At 36.7% G+C, this 23,025-nt stretch overlaps 2 long non-coding RNA genes across 5 annotated transcripts; both read left to right on the top strand.

Moving 5' to 3' along the window:
* Positions 1 to 3,356: 3,356 nt before the first annotated feature.
* Positions 3,357 to 5,867, top strand: LOC113333657. Its single transcript, XR_003352181.1, has 2 exons — positions 3,357 to 4,207; positions 4,482 to 5,867. It is a non-coding gene; the product is annotated as an uncharacterized LOC113333657 (long non-coding RNA).
* Positions 5,868 to 19,762: 13,895 nt separating this feature from the next.
* On the top strand, positions 19,763 to 22,378 carry LOC113333780. Of its 4 annotated transcripts, XR_003352354.1 has the most exons (4): positions 19,763 to 20,013; positions 20,125 to 20,697; positions 20,985 to 21,084; positions 21,478 to 22,378. It is a non-coding gene; the product is annotated as an uncharacterized LOC113333780 (long non-coding RNA). The 4 variants fall into 4 exon arrangements; XR_003352356.1 differs by having other exon boundaries at positions 20,125 to 20,191; positions 20,605 to 22,378; XR_003352355.1 differs by lacking the exon at positions 20,985 to 21,084.
* The last annotated feature ends 647 nt before the right edge of the window (positions 22,379 to 23,025 follow it).

Here is a 23,025-nt window from a genome sequence, read left to right as displayed (position 1 = left end):
TACATTAGAGTCGGTTAATTGTAAATTTAATCGCAATAATCGAACTCAAGGTTCGGTTTATGTAGCAAAGTTGACATATAACCAAACAAGTAACAAATAAAATGTTCGGTTACTTCTTATTTTATATAGATAACCGAACATTACACTGGAACTTCAGATTTTTTTCCCCCTAAGTTCGGTTGTTTACGCTGTTATTTAGAGTTTGCGAAACAACTGAAATTAATACACTAAGTAAACTCTAATATTACGTAGAGCTCGGTTATCTAGTTCGTAAACATGCAGTTTGCGAAACAACCGAACTTTGTACACTAAGTTAATTCTTATTTTTACGTAAGTTCGGTTAGTTATTGGTTGCATACTAACCGAACTTTGTACACTAAGTTAGATCTAATTTTTACGTAAAGTTCGGTTTGTTAATTTGTTACGAACCAACCGAACATTACACTGAAATCTGAGAAACCTTCATTAATGGAGAGTTCGGTAACCCGCGTGTTTGGAAAAGTAACCGAACAACACTTTCATGTGAGTTCGGTTACTTCCTTGTATAGCTAAAGCAACCAAACTGCACTTCCAGATGAGTTCAGTTAGCTGTTCTTGACATAGTGTAACCGAACTAGCCCAAATCCACTTGAAAAATTTACATTTTTAGGAAAGTTTGACCAATTCAACATACATTATCTAAGTTTGGAGCATACCTGGACACCCAAATACTCTTCCTCCGGTTGTGGTTGATAAAATCCATCATATTCATCTTGAGATTGAGTTTTGGGAAGAATAGAATCACCATCTAAGAAATAACTCATATCCGGATCATTGTGAAGATTAACAAATACTCTAGGAGAGGATGGAGATGAAGAATCAGATGAGTTTTCATCACTTGAATACCCAAACTTAGTGAATTGGATTTTTTTTTTCATGTGTTTTTTCCTTCATCTTCTCTAACTTTACTCTCTCTAAAATTCTACTCATCTAATAATCATACCATCTTTTAATATAATCTCACTAATTATTATTAACTAAATCATTTAACTAATCATAACCTAAAATTAATTATTAGGGTATTTTAGGTATTAATATAAATATCAGATATGGGGTGACCTAGATTTACTTCTAGTGTCTTTACCCAAAATAAAACAATGGTCCCCCAAAAAAGGATGGTCCCCAAAAAATCGTTCTTAGCTTATGAGGTTTATCCCGAGGCGTCTGTTGTTTATGGAATCATCTGTTAGAGAGCTTTACTTGTTTTATTTTTCTGATTTTTTATAGCGCGTTTGGATACATACTTAGAAGTTATTTCTTGGCTTCTGAAAGCAAAAAGTCATAAGTTAGTTTGCTTCCACAAATAAAGAAGTTAACTTTTTGTGATGAAAAATATTTTTGCTTGTGACTTCTGCTCTTGACTTCTACTTCTGGAGAAGCAGAAGTCAGAAGCAAAATTATATCCGAACGCGTTATTAGCTTTTATAGGTTTATAGCCATTACTCAAAGTTACATCTCGCACCCCTTTGGTTTATGAGGTCCGGGTTATTCGGGTCCCTCCTTTATTTTTTGTAATTACACTTTTTTTTTTTTTTTTTTTGCTCTTAATAAACCGCACTGAGAGAGTAAAAAAAGAAAACGCCAGGGGGTGCACATTCGTCCCTTGTTTATAGGTTACTAGTGTTTGACCCCTGCGTTGCACGGGCTTAAGTTTATCATGCCAAAAATTTTAACCAAAAAACTAACTATCGAAATTGGCATGGTTCCTCTATTTTTGATGTTCTTTTTAAGCATCTCTAAAGAAAAATTTGTGTAACTCGGAATTTTTTTACTTCTGCGTATGTTTAAGTTCATCAAAATAGCTTTCTCATATATTGTCTTAAACCTTTTTTAAAAAGTGTGAACTTCATCATCACTACGCATCGTTCTTCCCACCGGTTACCTTTGGCTCAAGAGTGCATACATTTTATAGACCGAATAAGAGACTAAGACATGAAAAATAATAATGGATTTGAGAGAGCTAATAAACCGAAAATTCCAAATTAATAATGGCTCTTTGAATTATAAAATATGAGAAATTGATAATTGCAACTTTACACCTTGATCACAATAAAACGTGGACTCTCATGAAAATCAACCATTGCAGCCATTGGATATCCCTTACAATCACAGTAATGTACATTAGCAACCTGGGAAGATGGAGGAGTTAGTGATTCGGCTAAAAAATTTGACCGCTCAGCCTCCCACTTCCGCCGCACTGGATATACCTTACAATTATAGAAATTTATTAGCAACCTGGGCAGATGAAGGAGTCAAGGAACCATGACGTGATTCAGCTATAAAAGTTAGAAAATGATATAGAGTTAGTACTACACCTATTAAAGGCATATCAAGATAAAGGCATATCAAAATAGTGTACAGAAATACAGTAAGGCAAACTGACATCATAAAGACAAAATGTAGTGTGTGCCCGTAACTTGAATTGGTTAGAAATTATACGTCTTATTAGATATGTCTCTAAAAGCAGTAAAGGTCAAAATAGAGATTGCAGTTGTGCATAAACACTCCGAAATATATAACCCACAGAAAGGTTAAAGAATGAAGATGAACAGTTTGCTTCAGTGTTTCTTAAACTTCGACGAAACTTAAAGAGTGGTTCATCAAGGGTGTTAAATTCCATTTATCAGTTACACTACTCTATAATGTCCTAGCGTTGTTATTCAATACTGTCCGGTTACATTCAGAAATCCTCTCAGAAGTTACCTATCCCATATACGTAGCACCCCCATTTACATGAAGCTTTGTACTCTGGGCCGTCGGTGAACAAAGAAAATTATAATCTTTTCTTCTCAGTTTTTCCGTTGAATTTAACTCCAACAATTATAAATCGCAGCCTTTTTCTCCATACTGCGAAATGCATGATCGAAATACTTCAAATCCTGGTAAGCGAACCTGGCAAGGAGCTGATGGTAGATGATGCGATTCCAACCTGGTTGGCTCTATGCAAACAATTGAATAAAAGTTTATGTGATATTAACCAAAAAGGAATACAATCTTTCTTCCTCGAATTAAGATTAAAGGTGCATATCCAGTTGAAATTTAGATATTTTCATGTCTTGTAATCAACATGAAATCAACATGAGAAAGAATTATGGAACCTCTACAACCTTCAAGTAACTAAAGGTTCCATGCATTCAGATGTATATATCCCACCTGTTAGTATAACAGCACACAAACGTAGTAATAGCATAGATTAAAGTTAGCGTGTGTATTATCTGTTTGCTAGTCATATGCAGTGAGCGTGTGTATCGCACGAGAGAATTGTAAGAGTGATTGAGTCGAGAGAAAGAGAGAGCTATATACATCGAGTCTTGTCCTGTAAACTATCTATCTATCTTTCTCTTATCAATTCAATTTATTAAATCGTCTCAATACAATGCAGACATTCATTCATTGAATGGTATCAGACTCAGAAATCATGAATTTCTGACGGTATCGATCGATCTTTCACTAATAAACCTTAATTTTTCTTTAATCCTGCTTCTCTGTCTACATCAAAACTCAGTTGTACTTCATCAAAATCTTCAGTTACAATTCATCTATTTGAAGAGTTCAATCTCAGATCTAGATTTCTTACCTCAAGATCTTCCAATTTCATCTTCATCAGAGGTTTGTCATCATAATTAGGTTGTTTTTTGCAACCAAATTTCTTAATCAAGATTGCTGTTCTTGATTCCTGATGCCGAGAGAGTCTGAGCGTGTTCTAGCTCGCTAAACCAAGCTCTAGTTAGGGCGAAAACTTAAAACCGTTCCACTGATTGGATTCAGCAGAAGATTGAGAAGTTGTTGGTCTCAATTCTTATTTCAAGGCAGTCATCAACAAGGTGTTGAAGAATCTTGTGTGTCTAATGATGTTTCTGAGTTGAATTTCGTATTGGAGTTGTGCTGAATCAAAAGGTTTGAGTTCTCTTTATCTCGTTCTTGCTGCTGTTAGATTTTTATTTGAAGTTTTCATGGAGCTAGTATGGAGTTGTGATTATTGATGGTTCTTAGTGTGGAGTTGTATTTGATCCTGATGCTAGTATTGCAACGTCGTCAAGAGAATTAAGCATGATTTTGGAACTAAAATTCGGTTTTAGGGTTTGAGCTCTTGGTTATTTCAATTGCCAATTTGGTTGTTTTGGATTGTAATCTCTTACCTCAGCAACTGAAATTTGAGTCTCTGCTGGTAATCTCCAACTTTATCTTTAGATTACTTTAGTTTTAACCTCATGTGTTCAGCTTCTACATCACTAGCTCAACAAAAAACATTTCCATCTTCAAAAGCTGTTTTCATCATAACTAGATTTGTTGCAACTAGTTTTTTAATCAAGTCCTACTTGTGCTGATACCTGGTGCTTTTAAGTCTGAGCATGCCTATCTCTGCTACACATTGTCTAGATTAGAGAGAAGCTTAATGTTGTTCCATTTGAAAGTGAGGAAAATCTCCTCTTGAATTGCAGATGTGCATTGATGAGCGTATGGAGTGATAGTTTGCTGCACTATATATGTGCTTAATTTGCTTGTTATCAGTTCATCCCATTGGTACTGGCTTTGGTACAGTCCTCATTTATGAGTGGGTTGGCTTGCAAGTTTAATGATGAAACTGAAGATGATGTTATGGGATTGGAATTGGTGAGTTATATTAAGTTCAGGCTGATGTTCTCTCTGATGAGTCTACATTCAATTCTGATGTAGCCTGGTTTACTTATCTTTTATTGTATTCAGTTGTTATTCTTTTCTTTTCCTGCACAATAATGACACTTCATGTGTACTACAATAAGATCTTACAATAAGTTGGATTGTGAGTTGGTTCTCAAGCTTCCTGCAAGTGTTGATTCTTATTCATCATCAACTACTACTGCAATATGAGTTGTATTTTTAGTGCTTGCTGGTGAATGTTTGAAGGCAGAATGGTGTTCCTTTAATGTTGAGTTTGGAAGGGTGAAGAGACATCAGTTGTGTATCCATATTACTGGCACAATGCAATCAGTGTGCAGGTTATCTTATTGTTTTTTGCTTATTATGGTACAACTGACTCAGTGAGAATGTCCAGTTCTTGTGATACGAGTGAGGCAACTGCAGCTCTATAATTTCTTCTTGGAATACAACCACTACAGCTGAGATCATGGGTCTTTTGCTGTTGGTTTACAATATTACTTATGGTTTCCAATGTCAAGAGCTCCGTCGCAACTTCTCCGCTACTCAAGCTATCATTTGCCGTATCTGCTGCTGCCTCTGCTGCTGAGCTATTCACTACGCCTGTTAGCTTTTACAGTTCATCAAGTCTGCATCAATTTTATATTCTGCTGTATTACCTACTTCTCATACTACCACAGCTCCATATTTTCTACTCTCTGCATCAACCACTACTATTGCCAGCACGTTTTCTGTTTGCTACTTCACCCACTACGACTACTATTGCCATCAGATAAGTGGATTCTTCTCCTAGTTGCCTTTGGCTTCATATTAAGTTATCACTGCCGTTGTTTCTGCACCAATGACTACAGCTGCTGATGCCAGTATAGTTATCAGTTACATTTCTTGAATGATGCACCTTGGGTCAGCTCACATTTGTTGGATAAGTCATTACCTGTTGGAGGAGAACGCTTTTGTTGGATAAGAGGGTGGAAAACGTACCCGAGTCTTCCATAACTAAACCACTATACATGGTTCTCAGCGCCTTCCATTCACTGTCAAGTTTTTATATTCAAATTGTTTTTGATCGTCACAGTTTTTTGCACTTCCATTCTCATTTTGTGAAACAACATCAATAGTCCTGTAGGAAGCATATAAAAATTACAAAGCAAGATGATCACCATCCAAGAAAATTTCAAGTATTTTCTCCATATCCAATATCAGTAAAATCTACCTACCTCTTATTTCATGAACTTCAGGTATGTTAAGGTGGAAGTACACCGTTGTAGCATTCCTTTAGAGGAGAACTTCCCTGCAATGTAGTTGGAAGGTCACTATTATGTCCTTGCTAGAAAATATGAGAAGTAAGCAATCATTAAGTACTACCTTGGCACTCCTTCACAAAGGTGGAGCAGGCAGTAATTACAGCTACTGACTGTTGTAACGCAACCCCATTAAAGCCCCCTTAAAAAAACATCTGTACCAATAGGAGAAGTCATACCTTCTATAGCCCCCTTTTTATACCCTTCTATGATGAACTGAGATAGCAACACATGAAATATCGACCCACTCACAGCTTTACGCAAAATTAGAGTTTATGCCCGCTCTCTGTCACTTGTCACTGGTCCTTGGTAAGTATTTTCCAGAGTTGGCAAGTATTTTCCTGCACAATTTAGTAAAATTCCTGCAACATTAGCATTTGCGGAAGTATGAAACACCCGCATTAGGTTTGAGGTAGTTATATGGAGGTGGAATCCGAATGCTGTGACTATGAGTGTTAATTCTATCACATCATAAATGATTGTTGATTGCTGCTGAGAACCGCAGTATATTAACATGAAAAACGGAATGACTGACTATGGTTCATGAACTCAGTCCTCTTATCCCAGTTATCAGGAAAAGTAGGTGGACCTTTGTGAACTATCGTGAGATTATCACCACTAGGAGAGCACAACTCCAACTCCAATTTGTAGTAATTCCCGAATTCCTCCATTGGTTGATGTTGTATATACCCGTGTTGTCGCATCATCCTAGAGGGGTTATACATCACATATCCTGTGGGGTGCCACAAGGGTCCAAAATAAAGGGACAAGTCCGACCGAACATTTATATGCCCACTAGCTCGATCTTCCTTGTATGGATCAAAACATACGTCCGAGGCCTTCAATTGGTCCAAAATCTCCATCATGCGAATCAACTGCTGCTCTTTTGTCCTAGAACGGTTGTATTCAAAGGTATACTTTGTTCCTCTAGGAGTACCTTTGCGCCACTCCGGGTTCTCTCCGGCCAACTTCAAGATAGGAAAGTTGTCATAGATCCATGCCTATATACATAAGAAACCAAGTTTTAGTAAATAGATTATTAACAATCGGAAGTTAATGTACATCAATTGCAACCGAATATAAGTAATCGGAAGATGGTGACTTTCGAATAAACATTATTCGAAAGTACAAAATGTGTATATCCTACCGAATATGAATCAATTGGAGTTCAGTAACCTATAGTGTTTTGGACTATATATTCGGTAGTAATTTACAAATATTAACTTCCGATTCTACACAATCGGAATTAAAATTAAGTAAAATGTCCTCGAATAAACAACATTCGGAGGTAAGAAATGGATCATGTCCTACCGAATATGCATCATTTGGAGTTCAGTAACCTATAGTTTTTTGTCCTATATATTCGGCAGTAATTTCCAAACATTATTTCCGATTATATATAATCGGGAACAAAACTAAGTAACTCGTCACCGAATAAACAACATTCGGACATAAGATATGGATCATGTCCTACCGAATATGCATCATTTGGAGTTCAGTAAACTATAGTATTTTGTCCTATATAATCGGCAGTAATTTCCCAAGACTAAATTCCGATTCTAAACAATCGGAAGTAAAACTAAGTAACATGTTTCCGAATAAACAACATTCGGAAGTTAACAATGTGTAGATCCTATCGAATATGCATCATTTGGAGTTCTAAATATGCATCATATGTATTGTCTACCGAATAACTATAGATTGACTTATAGAGTTAAAAAAAAACCTGCAATAGAGCCACCTTCCCGGCAACTTGGCAAGTTCCTAGCCTCGAAGCCTTTCTCAACTCTTCCATCAAGAATGCTAGGCATGTCGTGCCCCAAGAATAGTCACCGACTTCATGGAGAGGATCCAAAAGTTGTAGAAGGTTGGCGTCGATCCGGTTGCCAGAAGTATTGGGGAATATGACACATCCCAATATACAAAGGAGATATGCGGTGGCCGCGTGATCCACTTGCTCATCAGTTAACGTTCCCTTTTGTTCTTTCTCCAAGGTGCCTCAAAACATATTCATCGAAACGGTAATGCTGATCTGTCTTGTTTTGTAACTTGCATGCCTCCTAAACTCTTCTGTTGTTGTCTCTTCATCCCAACCTAAGCACTTTTTAGTTAGAGCATAAAGTTGTGCCCAACTTAACTGCTTTGTGTAGTTCAACTTCACAGATGTGCCTTGGTCGGGAAGGTTAAGAATCTGCACAACATCATCCGGGGTAATCGTCATCTCCCCAAACGACATATGGAAGGTATCGGTCTCAGGATACATTCTCTCCACGAACACCGATATAGCCACACGATCATGTTCCAACAATGAATTCTAAGCAGCATTAGCTAACCCCGAGTTGTTACAATTCTCTTGAACCTTTCATATTCACAGGATAAAGGCCAGTCAAGAATTTTTGTTGGTCCGGCGGGTTTGAGTAGACGAACCGCATCTTCATGATACTATTAAACACACGAAAAATGTTTAAAGTACATACAAAAACCCTTAATACAACTATTATGATAGAACACATAGACAATACATTAATAAAAAATATATGATTATTATTACCTCAGTTTCGTATATTTCTTTGGCCCAGGAGTCCTTGTATCCAAATAGCAATTTTCCTCCATCCGTCGGTAACCCAAGGGTTGTGCTTGCTGGAATATCCTTCTTCTTCAAGTGCTGAGGGACAAGATGTGATGCTTTCTTAGAAATATCCTTCTTTCCATCATCTTTTCCTTTTTTGCCTTTTGGGTACCTCTTGGTTGTCCTTCTTCTTCTACTCTTGGCACTGGATCAATTGGTTTAATTTCATGGTGGGATGTAGCTTGTGGATCAGTTGGTTGTACACCTTGTTGAGTGGCTTGTTGAGCACTTGGTGGCACACCTTGTTCACTTCCTTGTGGACCAGTTGGTTCTACACATTGATGAGTGGCTTGTTCAACACTTGGTTGCACCCCTTGTTGACTGCCTTGTTGTTCTACACTTTGTTGAGCACTTGGTTGCACCCTTTATTAAGTGCTGAGGGACAAGATGTGATGCTTTCTTAGAAATATCCTTCTTTCCATCATCTTTTCCTTTTTTGCCTTTTTGGGTACCACTTGGTTGTCCTTCTTCTTCTACTCTTGGCACTGGATCAATTGGTTTAATTTCATGGTGGGATGTAGCTTGTGGATCAGTTGGTTGTACACCTTGTTGAGTGGCTTGTTGAGCACTTGGTGGCACACCTTGTTCACTGCCTTGTGGACCAGTTGGTTCTACACATTGATGAGTGGCTTGTTCAACACTTGGTTGCACCCCTTATTGACTGCCTTGTTGTTCTACACTTTGTTGAGCACTTGGTTGCACCCTTTATTAAGTGCTGAGGGACAAGATGTGATGCTTTCTTAGAAATATCCTTCTTTCCATCATCTTTTCCTTTTTTGCCTTTTTGGGTACCACTTGGTTGTCCTTCTTCTTCTACTCTTGGCACTGGATCAATTGGTTTAATTTCATGGTGGGATGTAGCTTGTGGATCAGTTGGTTGTACACCTTGTTGAGTGGCTTGTTGAGCACTTGGTGGCACACCTTGTTCACTGCCTTGTGACCAGTTGGTTCTACACATTGATGAGTGGCTTGTTCAACACTTGGTTGCACCCCTTGTTGACTGCCTTGTTGTTCTACACTTTGTTGAGCACTTGATTGCACCCTTTATTGACTGCTTTGTTCTTCTACACTTTGTTGAGCACTTGAATTGGCATTGGCACTCCTTTCCCTCCTAGCACTAGTTGTCATTTTCTTCCTCCCTGCTCGACAAGGCCTTAAATCGCCTGTTTTTGGGGCTTGCTTAGCTCGACTTTGTCTAAACAAAGAAAAAAGGATCCATGTGTACAAACCAAAAATCGAAAGACAAAGTACACAAATAGGATTAATTGATGTTTGGTACTTACATTTTGTCCAACATTTTAATATTTGGTCTAACATTTGTCCAACTTAGGGGTCGGTACTTGGAATACACGTTGACTTCCATTGACTCATTTATGTATTGTTCTAATTAAATTTATAATCTCAATATTTATCCAATTACTATCGTACCCTTTACTTGGACTGTATTTACATTGACTTGCAGGCGTACATTTTTTACACGCTTAATTTAACCTAAATCCCCATCCTTCTCGGTCCCATCTTCCAACAGACTTACACCGCCACCGTCATTTTGCGACCGTAACCTAAGTTGCTCATTCATCGAGAGAGATCAAAACTTCCTGCATACTGATTAAATCCCATTCTAATCCGTTTATCAATCAAAACAACTATTAACAAATCAAAATCAATAGAACAATACATCTTCACTGTATGTAATTGAACTTCAACCAGAGCAATTTTGAAGAACACCAGCAAGAAATTTAATCACGTTCAGTAATCAATCATGACAAAGAAATCCATTAATGAAAAAGCAAGCATATCAATTAGACAAAAATATTTCTACATCGTCATTTTCTTCCTTCCTTCGCATCGCCTCCACTCCACCATAACCAACACCATCAGTTCAAAAGAAATTACGAACAAAAATTGGGTTTTCCATTTAGCGGAATTGGGGTTTGGATTCTAAAATTGAAGGTTTGATTAGATGCAGTAAATAAGCCTTATGGTTGACTTAAATCTTGGAATTAGGGTTTTGATTTGGTTTAGAAAGTTACTGTTTGTTTGATTAATAAATTGGGGATTCAGGGGTTTTGATTAGTAAGTTAGAAAGTTAGGGTTTGTTTGATTAATAAATTGGGGATTCAGGGGTTTTGATTAGTAAGTTAGTGTGTTGTTGTCGAGATTTTGATGCATGAAGAATATCTTTAAGCAAAATCCATCAAGCAAATGGCTCTCGTGTAAAGGGGAAGAAGTTGAGACCAGTCGGTAATGAAGGGAAAAAAAATAGTTTTAGGCGTGGAGGAAGAATATAGGGTTAGGGTTAATGATATATGATCTCTAACCATAGGTTAAATGGCTTCACCAAAGCCGTTGGATCCCAGGGCTATTTCAGGATATATTTGGATATTCGGTATAATTTCGAAAATAAAGATATTTATTGTCTGGTCAAAATGGTCAAAGACAATAAACGTGAATTCCAAGTACCAACCACTAAGTTGGACAAATGTTAGACCAAATACTAATGCCGGACAAAATGTAAGTACTAAAAACCAATTAACTCACACAAATATAACTCGAATGTACACATTCGGAGGTAAGAAGACACATATTATTTCCGAATACAAAAAAAATAGGAAAATAACTAAATATATTTACAACCGAATATTCATCAATTGGAGTTCAGAAACTCCAAATTTTTCATCCTATACAATCAGAGGTATAAAACATTATATTCTCTTTCGAATATATGCTGGCCCCAAAATGGGATAATTTTGAGAATTTTTCATCGTATATATATATCCGGTAGTAAGTGTACTACCGATTACCGTGTCTCTACTTAAATATATTCGAACGAAAACATATTCATCCAACTACCAATTATTTCCATTTTGTACACAGGAAGATATGGCCAAAAATATTCGACAGATAACCAAAAAGTCTAACTCCCGAATACGTTCGATGTTCTGGGTAAATAACACGATTAAATATATTAGAAATGAAGAACACGATTATATTCAGAAGTCAAAAAAACATGAATAACTCCCGAATCTGGGTAAATAACCGAAAACTCTAGAATTGTTTTTTTTGATTCGTCGAATTAAAGCGAAATAAACCCAAAAATTGATAGAGTCTTACATAATTGGGGCCATTTGAAGTTGCCGGAGTGTTTGACTATCAGAATTGCCGCCACCATCTACATCCGCGGCTTCGTGTTCTTCGTCATTTTTTCAGCAAAAATCTCTTTATTTCTTGCTAAAATTCCAATTTTTGGATCGATACCGCGAGGAACGTTTTTGGTTTTTGATGAGTCCTAAAAAGTGCATATTTCTATATCTTTTTGTTGGCATTTAACTCATCTTTTGTGCATTAATTCTACATTTTATCCCATATTCTGTATTTTCATTGTTTTCAAGAATAAATATTTTTATTAATTAATTTTGTATTTTTAGGTACTAAATAAAGTTTGGATGAATAGCGGAGCAAAAAGAGCAGAAAAGTGGTGGAAGCCAAGAGGAATCACACAAGGAAGCCGCGAAGAATGTTGTGCGCAAGACCAAAAGGCTAGAACTGGGCTTGAAGAGGAAGAATTGTTCTTAAAGAAGATATGGGCTTGGCATACCCAAGGCCCAAAACCCTCACCCAAACCCATTTCCAATATCCATACCCGCCTTCATATTCAGCCGTCGGATTGGATCATCTCAGCATCCTACGGTCGCTTCATCGTCGAGCATCGAAGTCTGAAGCTCCTGTCAAACACTACAGCACCTAACTCCATCTTGAGCCGTCAGTTTCGTTGTATCGGGCATCCAACGGTCGCTTCCCGCTTCCTTCCATCTCGCCGTTAGATCGATCCATCATCTTCGCATCCAACGTCTCATCCTCGCTATTCATCAACAATTGCTAAACCCACTCAACACCCTAGCATCTAGGTTTATAACCCAAAACCAAACAAACCCAATCCATTTTCCATCGAGCCATCTCCTTCTTTCCCTTTCTCTTCCTCTACAGACGCCATACCACCACCATTTTCACCACCAACTCCGCCAACTCCACTGCCTCAACCACCACAATCAACCACCAAAAGCCATCATGGCTATCCCTCACCGAAACCCATCATCACCCTATTTCTCTAGCCATCTATTTCATCGATTTCTCACTTCACCTCTCCCTGAAACCCTAGGTGAGAAATTGATGAAATAGGTGAGTCTATAGACGTAATTGGAAGGCATGGAGAGGAGCAGGAAGAGCAGAAGAAGAGTGGGTCGAAGAGATGGAGCAATTGTCCCATCTAATTAGGTAATAAATAAAGTTAGATGAATTGCGGAGCAAAAAGAGAAGAAAAGTGGTGGAAGCCAAGAGGAATCACACAAGGAAGCCGCGAAGAATGTTGTGCGCAAGACCAGAAGGCTAGAACTGGGCTTGAAGAGGAAGAATTGTTCTTAAAGAAGATATGGGCTTGGCATACCCAAGGCCCAAAACCCTCACCCAAACTCATTTCCAATATCCATACCCGTTTCCCTTTTTAGCCGTCAGATTGGATCATCTCAGCATCCTACGGTCGCCTCATCTTCGTGCATCAAAATCTGAAGATCCTGCTTCACACTACAGCACCTAACTCTAATCTGCGCCGTTAATTTTGATGTATTATACATCCAACGGTCGCTACAAGCTCCCTTCTATCTCGCCGTTAGATCAATCTATAATTTCCGCATCCCACGGCTCAGCTTCGCGAATCATCGAGACTTGATGAAACCGCTCAACACCCAAGCACCTAATACCTATACCCATCAACCAAACACTCCCCTCCTTCTTCTCCATCGACTTCACCTCCCTCACCTCCGTCTGCAACAGCCTCACCTTCACCACCAACTCCGCCAACTCCACTGCCTCAACCACCACAATCAACCACCAAAAGCCATCATGGCTATCCCTCACCGAAACCCATCATCACCCTATTTCTCTAGCCATCTATTTCATCGATTTCTCACCTCACCTCTCCCTGAAACCCTAGGTGAGAAATTGATGAAATAGGTGAGTCTATAGACGTAATTGGAAGGCATGGAGAGGAGCAGGAAGAGCAGAAGAAGAGTGGGTCGAAGAGATGGAGCAATTGTCCCATCTAATTAGGTGAGAAATCAGAAACCCTAACTGCCCTGTTTTGAATTTGGGGGAAAATTGTAAACCCTAATTTTGGGTATAAATAGAAGGCTTGTGTGTTGTGTTAAAGGTATGCCTGGGCTAGCCAGAGCTTCACCCAAGAGGACTGGACTAGCCAGTTCCTCAACTGTCCTGTTTTTAGTTCAACTGTTTTGTGTTATTTTCAATTGTTTTGCATTATCAATTATGTTCTAACCTGTTCTGCTAGGGTTGAGATGAAGCCCTAGCTTATTGCTTGTTATTCATGCTCTTGTCAGTAGCCATGATGTGTGTAAATGCTCATAGTGAAACTCCATCTTAGGGCTTCAACACTAGTCTTTCACATTGGATGTCAGGCATCCATTGTAGTTAGAATCATCTAGTGTTGCTGAACTGCAACTCATGCTTAATTTTATATATTGTTCTTTTGATTAATTGTGCTTTAAACAGACAGTTAATACTTAGGGAATATACAATCTTATTATTGTTATTATTCTGAACTTATTTCTGTATCCACTTTAGTATATTTTTATGTTATTGGATGAATGTTACAGAAATTGTTATCTTTTGAAGACATTAGTGGACCATTATGATATCCCCATTTAAGGCCCGATGAAGTAAGTTTCTTGTGTTGTGGTAGATGGAAGGGAACATGTTAATAACAGGACAACGTGCCACCTCCATGACTCACATATAATGATTTGCTTGGTTAAGGTATTACGTTTAACCATTAAATTTGTTTAGCAATTATGCGCGCTTATGTTTTTCTATAATTAACCGTTAAATAAATTATCACATGGACCAGTGGGAGAATGTAAGAATATTTCTCTAGATAGAAATATCCTATGGGCCCATGTAATAACTTTGGTTAATTAAGAATATTGCTAAATATTTCGGTTACCATTGCAGGGGATTAATTCCTATTAACTCTTCCTTGATGGACGATCGAGATTGATTGCTAACTCTAACCCTAGGAAACTTGGTCCTCCTTCTACCTATAAAAGGAACTCAATAGCCATTAGTATTGGTTCGAGAATTTTAATATTCATTATACAAAAGGTCAAAAAGTAGAAACCAAGATATTCCACCATATTATGTTTTACGGGTGTGCTTGCATTGCAGCCTTGGAGGATTTATTGGATTCAATCAATGGCTTCATAAGGTATATTACTTTTACACAACTAGCGTATTGTAATTGTCACGTTGTTCAAAGATCCGTCTATTATATATATAAAATAAAACTTATATTTGGCATCGAGAGCCTGGTTTAGAACTCCATGATTTTCCATGATGTTGTGTGTATAATTGTGTTGATATGAATACATCATCATGTTTATTTTGGTTAACATGAAAATAATATATATGTTGTTTTAATCGTTTATGAATACCATGGTTTTACTGATTTGGCACAATATCAAAGTTGTATGTATGCTTGTTGATTGTCTTCTCCTTTACTGTATTAGAAATCCATTGATACGGATAAGTTTTATTAAAATGAATAAAAGGCATCTATGTTGTTTGATCTGTTTGAAATATATAACATGATTTTGTGTGGATTTTTTGCTTATGATATGATGTGATTAATTCATGATCAAAAGTCTCTTTTGTATGATTAATGGGTAAAGTACTCGAAACGTTTTTATGATGCTCGTAACGTATGCGGCTACAGTTATGTAAAATTGAAATGATAAATGAAAATGAAAAGGTTTCTGATTCTGAAAGGTGTATATGGGCTCACTATTACGTGTTGTTAGATTACTTGGGCTTGGCCCAATAGGTTATGGGAAATGTTTTCAAACGCTCAGACATGAATGTTCGTTTGACATGAAGGAAAATTTTGACCTCTTGAAAAACCTTGAATGCTTGACTGACTGTTTGACTTCAAATTTTGAATGTTTAACTTTATGTGTCTGTTTGACTTCCGCCTAACTGACTTTGACTTTTTGAGTTGACAGTTGACTGTCTGTTTGACTTTCACACGATGATTTTGACTGTTGGTTTTGATGTCAAATGTAGCCTAACTTTAACACATATAGGTTATTAAAAATGTTTGAAATGTATGCTCTTTAACTATCACCACAGTGATACTAAAGTATTAAGTTATATTAACATGTCATTGTAAGTCTACATCGTTTTATGCAATCACATGGGAATAATTATCACCCACAAGAGATTTTTTGTTCAAGTGTTTGTATACAAACAATATGAAATATCTAATCATACATATTAGAATGAAAAGTTACCCACATGTTGCTCTAATTCACATGTTTGAACTAATATTATGATTATATATGTAACTATGAAAGGCATTATGTCCACAGATGTTTGTCTTTCCTTTGCTTATATATATGTGAATGATTTTATGACTTTATGACATGATTGTTGTTTTATTTAAGATTCTACCCTCAGGAGTTTCTTAATTTTTATGTGTGTGAGTTTGACTTTGTGATTCCTTGTCATGTTTTACAACTTCTAGTTATAAGTCTTTGCATTCGTATACCTCGTCTATCCCTTTCTTCAACGCCACCAACTTCTCAGAATGGAAAGAGAATGTTGAGTTCACTTTGGGTGTGCAGGATATTGACCTTGCACTCCAAATTGAAAAGCTAGTTATTAATGATAAGAGTTCCACTGAAGATAAGGATCTCTTAAAAAAGTGGGAGAGAAGTGATAGGCTGAGCATACAGTTGATGCGAATGCACATTGATGCAAACATCAAGGGATCGCTTCCTGAACCGGAAAATACTAAGGACTTTATGGAAATCGTAAAGGAACGCTTTAAGACAGCGGATAAGTCTCTAACTGGGAAGTTGATGGCTGATTTGACCACCATGAAATATACCGGTGCACGGTCAATGCACCAGCACGTGATTGAAATGAGAAGCATTGATACTAAGATTACTGAGATGAAATTAACTGTGGATGAGAACTTTCTTGTCCAATTCATTATCAATTCGCTTCCACCTCAGTATGCCCCTTTTCAAGTGCATTACAATACTATTAAGGAAAAGTGCACTGCAAATGAACTGGGAAACATGTTGGTTCAAGAGGAAGCTAGGCTTAACCAGCAAGGGATTAATCAAGCACATTTCGTCAATCGAGGAGTGAACAATAACCGCAAGCCTGCAAAGGGAAATAAGGGAGCACCACAGAATAATTCTGGTCAACCTGAAAAAAAGAAGGCAAAGCAAGATGACAATAGTGTCGTTTCTGTAAGAAACCTGGTCATTTTCAGAAAGATTGCACTAAGCGTCAAAAATGGTTCGAAAAGAAAGGTAATCCGTTGGGATTCGTAAGTTATTTTGAAACAAATTTGACTATTAAGGAATCTTCTTTATCATGGTGGTTTGAATCTGGTGCTAATTCTCATGTTTCTAATTAGATGCAGGGATACCTTTCAACCCAAACCACAAACCAGAATGAAAACTTCCTTTTTATGGGAAATGGTAATAAAGCCTCAGTTAATGTTGTAGGCACCTATCGTCTGATTCTAGATCATGGATACTTTCTTGATTTAGAAAACACTCTTTATGTTCCAACTATTTCCCGTAATTTAATTTCAGTTTCTCAACTAGATAGACATGGTTATCAATTTCAAATTGCCAATGGATGTTTTAGTTTGTTGAAAGATTTTAAAGTTATTGGTTCTTGACAGAGTAAAAAATACTACACAGTTGATGATGGCAGTACACAGACTTGCAGATCCACAAAGTGAATTGCTGCTTCTTCGAAACTGTACAGGTCTTTCTAAACTCTATTTTACAATGCGTACTACTGCTCCTAAGTATGTAAATCATGCGCAAGTTGTTTTTGATAACTATCTTTCCAGTTATATGAGGGAACTGGTTACTGGGGATGGTCCGGGATATGGTTTGTTACAACAGAGGATCGCTTCTTTACCCATAAGAGATGGTGGTCTAGGAATTTATTCTATGTTGGATACGATGTAATATTGTTACTTAACATCCTGTTCTCAGACCTTACACTTGCAGGGGACCATGTTACAATGTTCAGACATTCAAGCTAAAGGTTCAGTTTATCAACAAGCCTTTGACAGTTTTCTTAAAGTTATGGCGTTGATTCGTTACAGTGTTGCAATCTTATTACTGCCCCTCATCCTATGCATGCTTTGGCAGTTTAGTACTTTGCAGGTGTGACCAAGGAAATGCCATCTCTTTTCAACATGTCTAGGCGAGATTTAGCTTTATGGAAGTGTAGTAAAAATCCACATGCACAAGATTACCTTCTTGCTATTCCAGCTGATGGGCTCGGACAGAAAAGTGGGCCACGACAGTTTTGTGTTGTGCTTGCATATAGACTTGGTATTCCCTTGTTTCCTGAAAATAGTTCTTGTCTTTGCTGCAACTGGGGTATGGATGTGTTTGGTGACCATCCGCTTCATTGTGCTAGTGAAGTTGGTGTTAAGTTCTGACATGATATTATTAGAGATACTTTTGCGGATATTTGTCATCGTGTTAGTGTACCTTCTAGAGTTGAGGCATCTTTGGGATTTCTTTCTCATGAAGGTAGTGATGCTAGTCCAGCTGATATTTTGGTCTAAAATTGGGAGGAGAGTCGTGATACTTGTTTTGATGTGACCGGCGTTTCGCCTTTTGCTGGGGGTGGTGTGCAAGCTTTTACACCGGGTCTCTCCTTGGCTAAAGCCGTTGAGCGTAAGAGAGTTAAATATCTTGATATATGTAGAACCAATGGTTATAGTTTTGGTACCTTAGCCTTTACTACCTTGGGTGAACTTGGTTTGGAAACTATTGAGTTTTTAAAAAGATTAAAGAACTACATAGCTAGACATGATGTAAATATTATTGTTCGTAATTTTCTTTTCATTAGAATAGGTTTAGCTAGTCAAAAAGGTGTAGGAGCCCAATTCGTTTCTAGGCTCTCATCTGGTTTCTTATAAATACTTTCCTTTTATTTTTTAAATAAAATCTTTTTGAGTTAAATAAGAAATAATAAAAATAATTAGGCTTAGTTATATAGCAATACGAAACGGCAGAAGGACAATGGTGTTGTATAGCAGAACCAAACCCTGCATGAGATAAATTGTACATACTGTGTTTTCGCATAATGACAATGTAGCATACTACAAAAGACATGAAATACTTCTCTGTTAATGTTTATTCATTCTTTAACAAACCTTACTTCTGTGTACATCCTGGTCCGTATCATGGATGCAATTCCCTAAAAAGTTCAGATGCAACAAAATATGATACTCAATCCAAGTTTTGTCCATTACAGCTCTTATGTACCTACAATTCTTTGTCAGATACCGCTGGGGTACTCTTGGCCATCCTATACAAATTCAGGATGTGGAAATCAGACAGTCCATTGGGTACTTCATCTTTCCATGGTTAATTTTTTTTACTCATATTAGACTCATCAACCATAATCTGGTAATCCGGTTTCACCCCTGAGTAATGCATCCTCCACTGCATCCCTTTTCTTTTCCTGGATGCATGAACTTGTAATGTCAGTGATTTGAAAATAATTTTTTAACGATACATGAGTTGCGTAACAATAAGATAAATATACACATATCAATAATTTTTCCTGTATAAATTTGCACGGTTACATAATTTCTAGTCTAGGGGAAGATTATTCTCAGTTAATTTCTAGATGTTGTAGCTGTACCAAGTGGAGGTGCATCCTGTAATACAAAGAACATAATGAAATTGCTTCTGGCTTGAGTAAAAAAAAATTGGACTAAAATTTCCGATAAAGAGAGCCATGGGATGTATAAGTTTGACAAAATCAATAAGAGGCTTTATCAACTTTTCTTAATATGTTATGCAAGGCTTGTTGTTCCCGCAGCTGAGATTACATGCAATTGTATATATAATTTGAGTACAAATTGCTGGCCTCACATTGAAAGTTAGGCCAAAAGCTCGAATTCTAGAGCTTCTGGCCCCCAACCAATCAGAATTGAGGACTTTTCATTTTATTTTCTCAAAAAAAAAAACCCTTATGTATATAACTTATCGCGAAACCCTTATTAATAATTTTATCTTATTTTTAACGCCTCCTCTCATCTCCCTATCTCGATTCTCTTCTTATTCTCTTCTACCTGCTGTTTTTTCTTCTTCGTTCTAACCTGCACGTTTGATTATTTTTATTTTTGTTTATTTTTTGTATCACAGGATATAATACACGGATCTACAAGATATGGATGTGCTAGAGGTTTTTTCATAGGTTGTGGATTTAATGTTGATTTATTTTCGTAACTGCTGAAGCGCAAAACAGGCGTTAAGGTTGATTTAGCTGTATTTTAATATTGTAGGTGATTTAAACTTATTCCTTGGTTAACCTTATTCCTTTTCTCTATTTATTTTGATTTGGGTTTCTTATTTTTAACTCATGTCGCTGTTTTTTTTTTTGGTTTTGTAGGTGAGGGTTTTTCAGTTACTAATTTAGTTGCATTAAGATGATTATCTGCTTACTTGGGTTTATCGTAGTGAGTTCTTAGTTAAGGTCCAAATTGCTTTAATATATAAGGTTGAACACTAATTGTAATTCTGCGAATTATAATTACTTCATGTGCTTTAGTCCCTATGTTGCTATTATTGGAAAATTTCAACTAGCTCATTGATATTTGGAAACCTAACACCCTACATCCGGTTCTTCTTTGTGGAACTGAATTTCACCCATTGACAGATATGTAGCTCCATAAAACTGAATTTCCCCTTAAACTGAATTTGAACCATTCACGGCCCTTTAATAGTGAAGCTGGTATTAGGAGGGTTATTATTGATAGTGAAGCACGTCATAATCGATATTTAGATACACAGAATCAAGAATGCAAATCCACTTATTTTTACCTTTTAGGTTTAAAATCCCTGATGTGGGTTATTAATTGATATATAATAGGTTGCTGATTTTGTCCTATTACGCGGAAAATTCCATATCTCCTCTGCTGTGTTGGAACTCCTGCTATTCTTCTCATTGTTTATACTCTTTGAGGTAAGAAACCTTAGCTACTATATTTCTACCATATTTTTTGTTGCAGGGTTTAAGAAATATCATGTTAGACCGAAGCTATGATGTTTAAAATCTATGCTGAACTACGTCATTTATGAACTAAAAATACTTATGATGTTAGCACTGTATGATGTATTTTTTGACTAAATGTTTGGATTACACAAGTTATAGAAATGTATAGATTAGTGTTTGCTAATATTTCTCTCTCGCGGAATGATCAAAAATAATAACAATGATAATAAAATGGTTTCTCTCCACTTTCTCCATAGGCTGCACGAAAGCCTAATGAAGCAAAAGAGTTTTACTAAGATAATGCAGCGTAATTGGTTTGGGTCAAGTTGCAACTTATGATGCAGCCAAGCTAAGCTGGTAAAATGCTAACCATGTTATTATCCAAATTAGTACCCATCTCACAGAAAAATCAATTGTTGCAGATTTTCTTGGGAAAACTACTTAATTGTCATGATGGGTTTAATCATTATTAGGTTGCTAGAATAAATAAACATGATCGCATCTATTTTCTGTTAGATTCAAAAAATGACACATCACATCCAGCTTTTCTCACTATCCAATCGCAGGTGAAGTAATTTTGTATTATATTTATAAACTTATAATGAATACAAGTGAATCTCCACACAATACTTTGACTAAACTTACATTGTTGACATTGACATTTGTGTGATCATTCTGGATATAGATATTAATCTTTGGATAGCAAATAAAAAAATATTAATCTCAACTAGCTTATGTCTTTTCTTATAGGTTTCATGGGGTAACAAATAAAAGGCACACAAGTATAACAGAAAAGGAAATTGCGTCCATACGAGGTATGATACACTTGATGTTGTAATTTTGTAAAAGCAATATGTTTCCATCTTTCAGATTACAAGAGTCACTTAAAATACTATGGCGTGCTTCTTTTCTATAAATTGATCTCGATGGCTTGACCTCTGGATACACTACAAAAAACACACCTAATGATAACAGAAAAGGAAATTGCGTCCATACGAGGTATGATAAACTTTATGTTGTAATTTTGTAAAAGCAATATGTTTCCATCTTTCAGATTACAAGAGTCACTTAAAACACTATGGCGTGCTTCTTTTCTAGAAAATAAGCTCGATGGCTTGACTTCTGGATATATAGTGAAAACATATGGGGTGAGAACCCCATGGTATACCACAATGGAGGAATGCAGCCCATATGGGGTTGTAGCAAGCAAAGGTACTATCGTTTCTTACCATTTTATTGTGAAAATTAGGACGACATATATTTTGACTTCATAAGTAGTTGGGAGTTGGGAAATACATATATAGCCTCAGTTCACGGAAGAATGAATATGAACGGAGTGGAGTTAGAGATACAGTTGGAAGTGACAATGAATCATAAGAAGATGGCCAGGCTGTGGGGAGTTAGATTGGTGGTTCAGCTGCTGCTCTTGGCGCCTCTTGTTGTTAGATTTATATGATCAGTTAGAGTTTTTTTTCTATGTGCTTTTTCTACATCATCTTATGTTCTGTTTCATCGTGTGTATGGAAAAAAAATAAGCTAGCCAGATTTGTATGTTGTTTTTGATAGGACACAGTTATGAGATCAATAATATTAAGATGTGAAGGGATTGAACCAAACCTAATTATATTAAACCTACTGATAGATGCATTAATTTGGTATTGTGTTTCATCTATCACATAAAATTGGTATATCATGTTGTATGTTTCATCCTTTCGGTAGAACTTTCGCTACTTTAAAATATCTTGAGAAACTAATTAATTATTTTTACTTTTAATTGAGCATGGTGGGAAATTTACGGGAAAACAATTGTCGCCACAGTACGGCTACAACTATCTATATTCAAGTTGATGATACTACATTTTGACGCACGACAGGAGAGATCCGTCTCAACACTTTCAACACAGATAAGAATTCAATTAACTTAATCCCGTGCAATGCATGGGAAAGACACTAGTTTTTATAAATTTGGCATAGTAGTAGTTCGGAAAGTACCTCATGTATCTTTAAAACGAGGACCGCCTAAACCTCCACGACCATCGACTACACCCCGACCTATCTGGAATAAGAAACACAATCCAGTAATATTAAGACCACATTACCTGCAATAATATTAAAGTGTCAGAGTGTCAACACCATATAGTCTTACTCGAACAATTTGTCAGTATGAACCGCAATAATGATATCATTTCACTTTTTACGGACCAAGCATTCAATTTATCACCTACTGCCAAAATAAAAACTTAGACTTGAGATCCCTCTCTGTGTTTTTGGAGTCTCCCATGAAACTTAGGTTTGCAA

Source organism: Papaver somniferum, unplaced genomic scaffold, assembly GCF_003573695.1.
Source record: "Papaver somniferum cultivar HN1 unplaced genomic scaffold, ASM357369v1 unplaced-scaffold_133, whole genome shotgun sequence".
Taxonomy (NCBI): domain Eukaryota; kingdom Viridiplantae; phylum Streptophyta; class Magnoliopsida; order Ranunculales; family Papaveraceae; genus Papaver; species Papaver somniferum.
Note: the sequence above shows the minus strand (reverse complement) of the source record. Positions and strands in the feature narration are given on the sequence as shown.